The sequence below is a fragment of the Triticum dicoccoides genome, chromosome 2A (genome assembly GCF_002162155.2).
Source record: "Triticum dicoccoides isolate Atlit2015 ecotype Zavitan chromosome 2A, WEW_v2.0, whole genome shotgun sequence".
Lineage (NCBI taxonomy): Eukaryota > Viridiplantae > Streptophyta > Magnoliopsida > Poales > Poaceae > Triticum > Triticum dicoccoides.
This window is the reverse complement of record NC_041382.1, coordinates 677,225,774-677,234,624: the sequence shown is the minus strand read 5'-3', so window position 1 is coordinate 677,234,624 and position 8,851 is coordinate 677,225,774.

Below are 8,851 nucleotides of genomic sequence, written 5' to 3'. Positions count from 1 at the left end.
TAGTGGAACGCAAGGAGGAAGGCAAGGCACTACCTATCCAGAGACCGGTATATTACCTGAGCGAAGTACTGTCGACCTCCAAGCAGAACTACCCCCACTACCAGAAGATGTGCTATGGCGTACACTTTACTGCCAAAAAATTGAAGCCTTATTTTCAAGAGCATCCAATCACGGTGGTCTGCACGGCCCCGCTTGCCGAGATCATTGGTAGCCGAGATGCTTCTGGCCGAGTGGCCAAGTGGGCCATAGAGCTGGCTCCCTACACCATCCACTACCAGCCCCGCACCGCTATCAAGTCACAAGCACTGGCCGACTTCCTCGTCGACTGGGCCGATACCCAGTACCTACCTCCAGCGCCTAACTCCACCCATTGGCGGATGCATTTCGACGGCTCCAAGATGCGCACCGGCTTGGGAGCCGGCGTCGTCCTCACCTCTCCTAAAGGCGACAAGCTCAAATACGCACTGCAAATCCATTTTGCCACCTCCAACAACGTCGCCGAGTACGAGGCGCTCATTCACGGGCTCCGGCTTGCCAAAGAACTTGGCATCCGCCGGATCTTGTGTTATGGCGACTCGGACTTAGTGGTCCAGCAGTCATCTGGCGACTGGGACGCGAAAGATGCAAACATGGCGAGTTACCGTTTCCTCGTGCAGCAACTGAGCGGGTATTTCGAAGGGTGCGAGTTCCTCCATGTGCCAAGAAACGACAACGACCAAGCAGACGCCTTGGCACGAATAGGCTCTACCCGCCAAGCAATACCATCCGGCGTCGCCCTTCAACGCCTCCTCAAGCCGTCTGTCAAGCCTTCACCAGAATCAGACTCCATTTTTGTGCCGGCTCCTCCCGAAGACGTCGGATCCGACTCCAGAGCCCCGGAAGTCGGTACGGGGATTTTGGCAGATAGCTCCAAAGCCGCCACAGTCGAGCCCGTCCCGGGGACTGCGGCGGCGGACTCGAAGACTCCAGAACTCGGCCCAAGGGTCGCGCCAGCCGGCCTGGGGACTTCATTAACCCAGCAAGCGGTTGTTGACTCCAACCCGCCGCCTCCCAGCCCAACCGCCCTCGTCCAAGTCGTAGTTCTGGCAGTCGAAGAAATAGCAGCACCCTCATGGGCCCAGCCCATCCTCAAATTCCTGGTGAGCAAAGAGCTGCCAACTGATGAGACTTTAGCTCGGCAAGTACAATGCCGGGCGGCAGCCTACACCATAGTCAACAGAGAGCTGGTCAGGCGCAGCGTCACTGGTGTCTACCAGCGCTGCGTAGAGCCAGAGCAAGGCCAAGCAATTCTCAAAGACATCCATCAAGGCGAGTGCGGCCACCATGCGGCTTCAAGAGCGCTCGTCGCAAAAGCCTTTCGACACGGTTTTTTCTGGCCGACTGCCTTAGAAGAAGCCAAGGAATTGGTCCAAAAATGCAAAGGGTGCCAGAAGTTCAGCTCCAAGCCGCACCAGCCGGCTTCTGCACTCAAGACCATCCCCATTGCCTGGCCTTTCGCAGTTTGGGGTCTAGACTTGGTGGGACCATTCAAGACAGCACGAGGTGGCCTAACTCACTTACTCGTCGCAGTAGACAAGTTCACCAAGTGGATAGAAGGAAAGCCAATCAAGAAGCTGAATGGTCCGACTGTCGTAACTTTCATCTCTGATATCACAATTCGGTACGGCATACCACACAGCATCATCACCGACAATGGCACAAATTTTGCCAAAGGCGCCTTGGCCCGTTTTTGCGCAACACAGGGCATCCGACTGGACCTAGCGTCCGTCGCCCACCCACAGTCAAATGGCCAGGTGGAGCGGGCAAACGGCCTCATCCTGTCCGGCATCAAACCCCAGTTGATCGAGCCTCTGGAGCGCTCGGCTGGCTGCTGGCTCGACGAGCTACCAGCCGTCCTCTGGAGTCTGTGCACGACTCCAAACAAGTCAACCGGCTTCACGCCTTTCTTCCTTGTCTACGGTGCCGAAGGACATAGAGTTCGACTCCCCACGAGTCACCATGTACACCGAGGAGGAATCAGAAGAAGCACGACAAGACGACGTCGATCTGCTGGAAGAGGGCCGACTGTTGGCACTCAGCCGGTCCAGCATCTACCAGCAGAGCCTGCGCCGATACCACAACAGGAAGGTCAGGCCAAGATCTTTCCAAGAAGGCGACCTTGTGCTCCGGCTGATCCAGCGAACAGCCGGCCAGCACAAGCTGTCGGCGCCTTGGGAAGGCCCTTTCATCATCAGCAAAGTACTGGGCAACGACTCCTACTACCTGATTGACGCTCAAAAGCCCCGAGAACGCAAGAGGGACGACTCCGGCAAGGAGATAGAGCGGCCATGGAATGCAAATCTCCTCCGAAGATTCTACAGTTGATGCAGTATGTACCACGCTACCTTTTGTATTAAAGTACCAAGACTGCGGGGCCCCTGAGACGAGCTCGGGGACTGCCCTCTTTTGTCTGTATGATAAAAATTATGCCTACAAGTACGTTACTCTTTGTTATGCCGCTTGGCACTGGGCTCGACAAGTCGGCCCGAGGACTTGCCGCCTTGCACTGTGAAATGCTTCCTGCAGCCGGACAAGTAGTGTGCAACACCTAAACCGTCTCCTGTCAGAAGCCGCAGATTGCAGAAGCGACTGTACGGTGGGCAGAAGTAAGGTAGAATGGGCGTTCGCATGAAAAAATGGCTAAGGACTCAAAGCATAAAACATAGCTCAAGACGGCTTCCAGCCTTTTTTCACAAACCGACTCTCGAATAGTCAGATTGCCGCCTTCTATTCAACTTGCTCAAAAACTCTTAAAAGCGGCTAAGTACTTGCCTTCCCAAAGTAGCCAAGCATTTGATCCAGCGGCAGTCCGCAGAGCGGCTGTCCGATTGGCAAGGCAGGCAACTAAGAGAAAGCGGCAAAGGAAAAAAGCCAAAAGAGCAATGAGCAAGAAAAGATAGAACTCGGATAAATATATTTACATAACGTAGGCCCTTGGCCGAGTCTTCAAGCAGAAGTTCAAAATACACCCCGCGGGTGGAATTGTGCGAATTAACAAGTTCTTCAAAGACTACTGGAGCAGATAAAATAAAGGTAAAGCGGCAGCTTAGGAAGCAGCAGACGGATTCGGAGGGTCGGAGGAGGCGGCAGCGTCAGGCGTCGGGGCGGCCGGCTAGCTAGTCTCGGCTTGATCGCCTCCGGCGGCAGTCGGGTTGGTCGCACGCGGCTCGTTGCTGGAGGCGCGGTCGAGCTGAGGCTGGTCGTCTGCTCCGTCCTCTGGTGCCTCCGTGTCGCCTCCGTCCTCCGCCTCGCCTTCCTCCTCGACGCTAGAGCCAATCACCTCCGCCGAGTCCTTGCCGTAGTCTAGGTTCATCCCAAACCACTCCGGCGGTACCTCCTCGCCGTCTTCAGACCGCTCAGGGACGAAGATGCTGGTGTCGGTGTACTCGGTGATCGCCGCAGCACGCTTGACGAGGGCATCTTCCGTAGCTGCCAGCTCCGGCTGGCCTTCCGACCGAAGTGTGGCCAGCCGGTCTAGATCCAGCCCCGGATACCACGCCTTGACGAACTCCAAGGCCCGGCGCACTCCAGCTCGGGCCGAAGAACCCTTCCAGGCCTTAAGACGACCAACTGCGACCTCTAGCCAGTCGGCCGTCAGGCTGGGGGTGCGCGGAGCCTGCATGTCCGGCCACAGGGCGGCAATCGCCTGGGCACCGACACGCTGAAGCCGGCACAACATCCGGTGAGTCGGCCGAAGGCGAGCCTCGATACTCAGGATGTGCTCGTCAAGGGTTCGGGGGGCGTCGGCGGCGATCTCTGCGCCCTCCACCCTCCGACCTTCATGGCCAGCCTCGATGGCTTGGATGGCGGCCTACGAGTGCCCAGGAAAGAAGTCTGCGAAGATGGAAAAAGCGAAGAAGCAAGTCAAAAACCAGGAGTCGGCACGACTTATAATCGGCAGCTCGAAGAAAGAAAGTAAAGAAACTCACCATCAACGATGTCTTCAATCTCATGGAAGCCGGAGGCCAGCATCACCTCCTTGTCAGACCAGGAGGAGCGCTCGCTCGCGAACTCGGCCAGGAGGGCGGTCTCCGTCTCTTCCGCCTCCCTCTGCGTCTTCACAAGCAGCTCCTTCTGCTCTGCCAATTGAGTGGCCAGCAGATCGCGCTCCGTGGCGAGCTTGCTGCACTCCTCCCCTTTGGCGCGCAATGCGGAGTTGGCTTCGCTCAGCTGCTATTGAAGAGCAGCGTTGGCTCCTGAAAAGAAGGAAGAAAGAAGGCGTTAAGTCATCAATAAAGAAGATCGCCGGGGAGATCCGGCCCGACTGCTCAGCAATCGGCCCGAATCTTGGGGACTACAGCCTGCGGGTGCGCCAGCACGCCCCCGTAGAGAAGAAAAAGGACTTACTCCGGCTCTCCGACCAATCGGCGGTCCGCTTGCCCAGCTCTTCAATGTTACGGTTGAAGGCAGTGACGCGGAGGTTGTGGCAATCCTGTGTCAAGCGTTTCAGATAAAAAGTCAATACCCAGAGTTCATCAATTGGAGTTCTGGGCCGCCTGCTTAGCAGCCAGCCCGAAACTCGGGGACTACACCCAGTGGGTGCGCTGGCGCGCCCCCACAGAGAGGAACAAGGAAACAAGGACCAAAGGAAAAAACATACCCGGACGGCTGCCCGCGATGCCAGGTACGCCTTGGTGCAATTCTGGAGAGCGTCGCCCTCAGCACGAAGCTTCGCCTGGACGTCCAGAAGCGTCTAGTTCAGCGGCCCTGTGCCGCCTCCTCGCACCCACCCAATGGGCGCGGCGCTCGTCGCTTCGGTGTCTGGGATCGCCGAGCTGGCGGTGCCGGCTTCCAGGGGGCGGGGTGCCGAAGTCGCCTTCTCCAGACGGCGGCGCGTCGGCGAGCCGACTTGGAGGAGTAACCTCGCCACGGCCTCGTCTTCGGTCGGCGGCACCAGAGGGTCCGCTGGCTGCTTGCCTTGCGCACTCTCAGACGGCGGCGGAGGCGGCGGCGGAACGATCACGTCCGGCATAGAGGGGTCGCCGCCTTCCCTCTCCACGACGGGGTTCTCGCTGCCGGCTTTCCCAGACTGCCCTGTGAACTCCGGAGGCGGCGGCGCAGAGTTTAGCGGGGTGACAAACACCACCGATTGGCGGCGTGCAGCCTCCTTAGCCTGCCGCTTCGTCGTGGCGGCGACTTCGGCCTCCGCCAGTTTTTTCTTGGCGGAGGCCTCCGCCCTATCGGCCTCCGCCTTCTCCAGGCGAACAGCCTCTTCTTCGTTGCGCTTCTCCTGCACATTCCGCTCTGTCGCCTCCCGGAGGTCAGCAGCGGGGTCAATCCGCCGAATGGTGGCGGACGTCTCCGCTGACCCCATTACGGAGGCGGCGGTGACCCTCTCAAGAGTGAGGGGAGCCCTGAAGAAAGGAAGGCAAGCAAAAGACTCAGGCAAAGCCACAAAGAAAGAATAAAGCATTGAGACAGAATACTCACGCGGAGTCCAATGGCGGCTTCTTCACTTCCTTACGGAAGCGGATGGCCTTCGCAGCCGCCTCGTCCCGCCGGGTCGCCGCAGCCGAACCCTTGGGCTTCTTCGGCCGACTGCCGGACAAGGTCGGCACGGCCCTGCGCTTCTTCCCGCCGCCTGGAGCACCCGGCGCGGCAGAAGAGCCCGCGCCAGGCTGGCTGGCTCCTGGCCGATGGTGGGGGGCGACTTCTCCCTCGGCGTCGTCGTTAGGCCAGTCGACGAAAGTGGCCGAAGGCCTGAACTCGCCTGCTGCTCCTCCTCCTCCCTCGGCGTCGTCCTCCAGAGCCGCCGCCCCCAGATCGGGGTCGTCGACGTCGCTCTCCGCCCGGTGGCGAGGAACTCGCGGGCCGGCCCCGAGGTGCCGGCTGGCGGGTGGGGGAGGGGATTCTGACCAAAGCCGACTGGTCAAAACAAACTCGGCAAGAAAGAAGACAATCCAAAGAAAGAAAGGAAAGGTAACTCACCACGGGTGGGGGGTGGCGCGGGAGTACAGCTCCTTACCAAACCGCCAATCCTCCAGGAGCTTGCTGTCCGAGAGGTAGTTCACCATGAAAGCCACCTCCTCGTGAGGCATGTCCTTGGTGCACATCTGACTCGGGTCGTGGTGCCCGCTCATTTGGCATATCATATGGGGGCGGCCTTGGAGCGGGAGAACTCGGCGCGCCACGAAGGCGGCCAGCAGGTCTGGACCAGTCAAGCCCTCCGACTGCGTCAGCACTCGGAGTCGCGCGATGGCGCCGGCTCCCGTAGGCGTCAGTGACTTGGCCCGGTACGACCAGTTGGGCAGTCTCCCAGTCGGCGGGCCGGCTTTGAAAGCCGTCAGGTTGACCCAGTCGCCCCTCGTGGAGACGCTCCTGACATAGAAGTACGATCTCTGCCACATCTTCACCGACTTTATCAGCGAGATGGAGGGGAAGGGGTTGTCGGCCCCCGACCTTCGCACGGCGATAAAAGCGCCGCATTGAGCCGGCACGCCTGCGGTCTGGGTGCCGAGCTTGGAGAAGAAGAACTCCCCCCAGAGCTTGAGGGTGGGGAGGACTCCGAGGAAGCCATCGCACAAGGCCACAAAGGCGGACAGCAGCACCACCGTGTTGGGGGTGAGGTGGTGCGGCTGGAGGCCGTAGAACTCCAGGAAGGATCGGAAGAAACTGCTCGCCGGCAGCCCTAACCCACGCAAGCAGTGCGAGCGGAAGATGACCCGCTCGCCGGTAGCCCCAACCCGCGCAAGCAGTGCAAGCGGAAGATGACCCGCTCGCCCTCCTGCGACGCGGGGGAAATCTCCCCCTTCGGTGCAAGTCGCACCCGCACGTGATCCTCGCCGGGGAGCCGACGAGTCCGGCAGAGGAACTCGATGTGGTCGTCGTGAACTTCGGAGCCGTACCAGGTGCCGGAGCGCACCGGGAGAGGCGCGGCGACAGAGGAAGAAGTCATCGCGAGCTGATCGCCGCGGCGTTCGTCGGAGCTTGGGCGCGCGGCGGAGCAAAGAAGAAGAAGGAAGAGAGCGAGGAGTAGTGAGAAGGAGGAGAGCGAGGAGTAGTGGGGAGGAGGGGCGCGCGTGCCCCCCTCTTTCCCCTACTTATAGCCTCGTGGGCTGCGAAGCCGAGGGGGCGGTCGTGGGATTTACTGGGCCCACGGCCCCACGACCCTCACGTTCCACGACAAAGTTACTGCGCGCAGTAACTCCACGGGAATCCCAACCGTCCGCCGGGGCCGCGGCGGATCCGCTCGGGCGCCGAGGCGCGGTAATGGCGGGCCCCGCCTATGGGCTTGTCCCGTCGCACGCGTAGGCTGGCAGAATGGCCCAGCCACGTGTCATCACATGACAGGCCTAGAACGGGCGGCGGCCCGGAGGCTTAGCAAGCACGCTACTTGGATCCTGCCGCGACGTTCAAAATATTGTGCGAGTCAGAGTTGGGCGAGTCCGACTCCTTCTAGCCGGCCCGGCGGAAGTCAACCAAGAGCCATATGTTGAGCACCCAAAAAGAGAAACTGCTGAGGCTTCTCGGCCGATCGTCCGCGGCGCCTCACCAGCTTCGGGGACTACTGTCGGAGTAATGGGCCACGGGTAGGCAAACCCGAGGCCCAGAACCTTTCAAGACATCGGGGCAGGCTGCGCCCCTCAAGACCCCAAGACGAAGAGCCGCCTTCTAAGGAGCCGACGGCAAGACGGCCGACTGACCACTCACGGCCGAGTCCCAGGGACGACTGCAGGGATAAGCCGACTCCTGACTAGCGACTTCCAGAGAAGCCGGCTTTGGGGAGTCGGCCTGCGACTCCAACAAACCCCATGACCTCATCAAGAGGGACGGGGCAGGGGAGTGGCTACAGTGAAGCCCACTCCCGCCCCTTACCAAGGGCAGGCATAGCCACAGCACGCCGTACCCCAAAAGATCTCCGTGCGGCGTGGCAATGTTGCCATACCGACCCTGACATCAGCACCACAGGATCGAATCTTGTACCCACAACGGCTTGTCTGTATGGCCCAAAGGCAGCGGGTCCCACCAGTCAGTGAGACCCCAGGAGACGGCAAGAGGACCACCAGTCGGACCCGTCGGGAGTCGGCCCCGGGGAGTCGGCCGAGCCCTCCCCCGGGGCCCACGCGCCATTAATCAAGATGTGATGGAGAGTGGCAATAGTGATCGCTCGCCAGGCAGCGGGGCTGTTGCCACGACCCTACGATCAAGCCCGCGTCATCAGAAGTACGACTACAGTAATCAGCAGCCGGCAAGACCCGCCCGCGGCGGACGCGGCCAGTCGGCTCCATACCAGGCCAGTCGGCGGGCCCCAGCGGTCGGTGGGGAAGACGGAGGCCAGAGGCGCTGATGGCTGGGCCCGCGTCCAGCCGGATTACCATTGTACCCCTAGGGGGTAGGCCTATATAAACCCCCCAGGGCACCCATGCAAAGGGTTGGAACCCATTAGCTCTAGGCCAGATCATATAGGAGGGAGAGAGCTAGCCTTGCCCTCTCCTACCTCCAGGAAACAGCTCAAGGAGCAACCGTGTAGACACTTTGCCATAGTGATCATGCGGAGACCCCGCAGAGCAGCAGTAGGGGTATTATCTCCCCTGAGAGCCCTGAAGCTGGGTAAGATCCGCCGGCGTGCATGTCTTCGCCTCATCCCGTTTCCAGGCACCGGCGACGTTCAACTCGCCCCCACCATGATAAGCCATCCTTTGGCATATGTCGCACCTAACCCCCGACAATTTTCTTCTATTTTATTCAAAACACCTAAAATAGTCAAAAAATATTATATTAAAAAACCTACATTCTACAATGTCTACATTCTAAAATCTACATTTAAATTACCTACAATTTGCAAGAACAGAGACAAGGGAGGGAGGGAGGG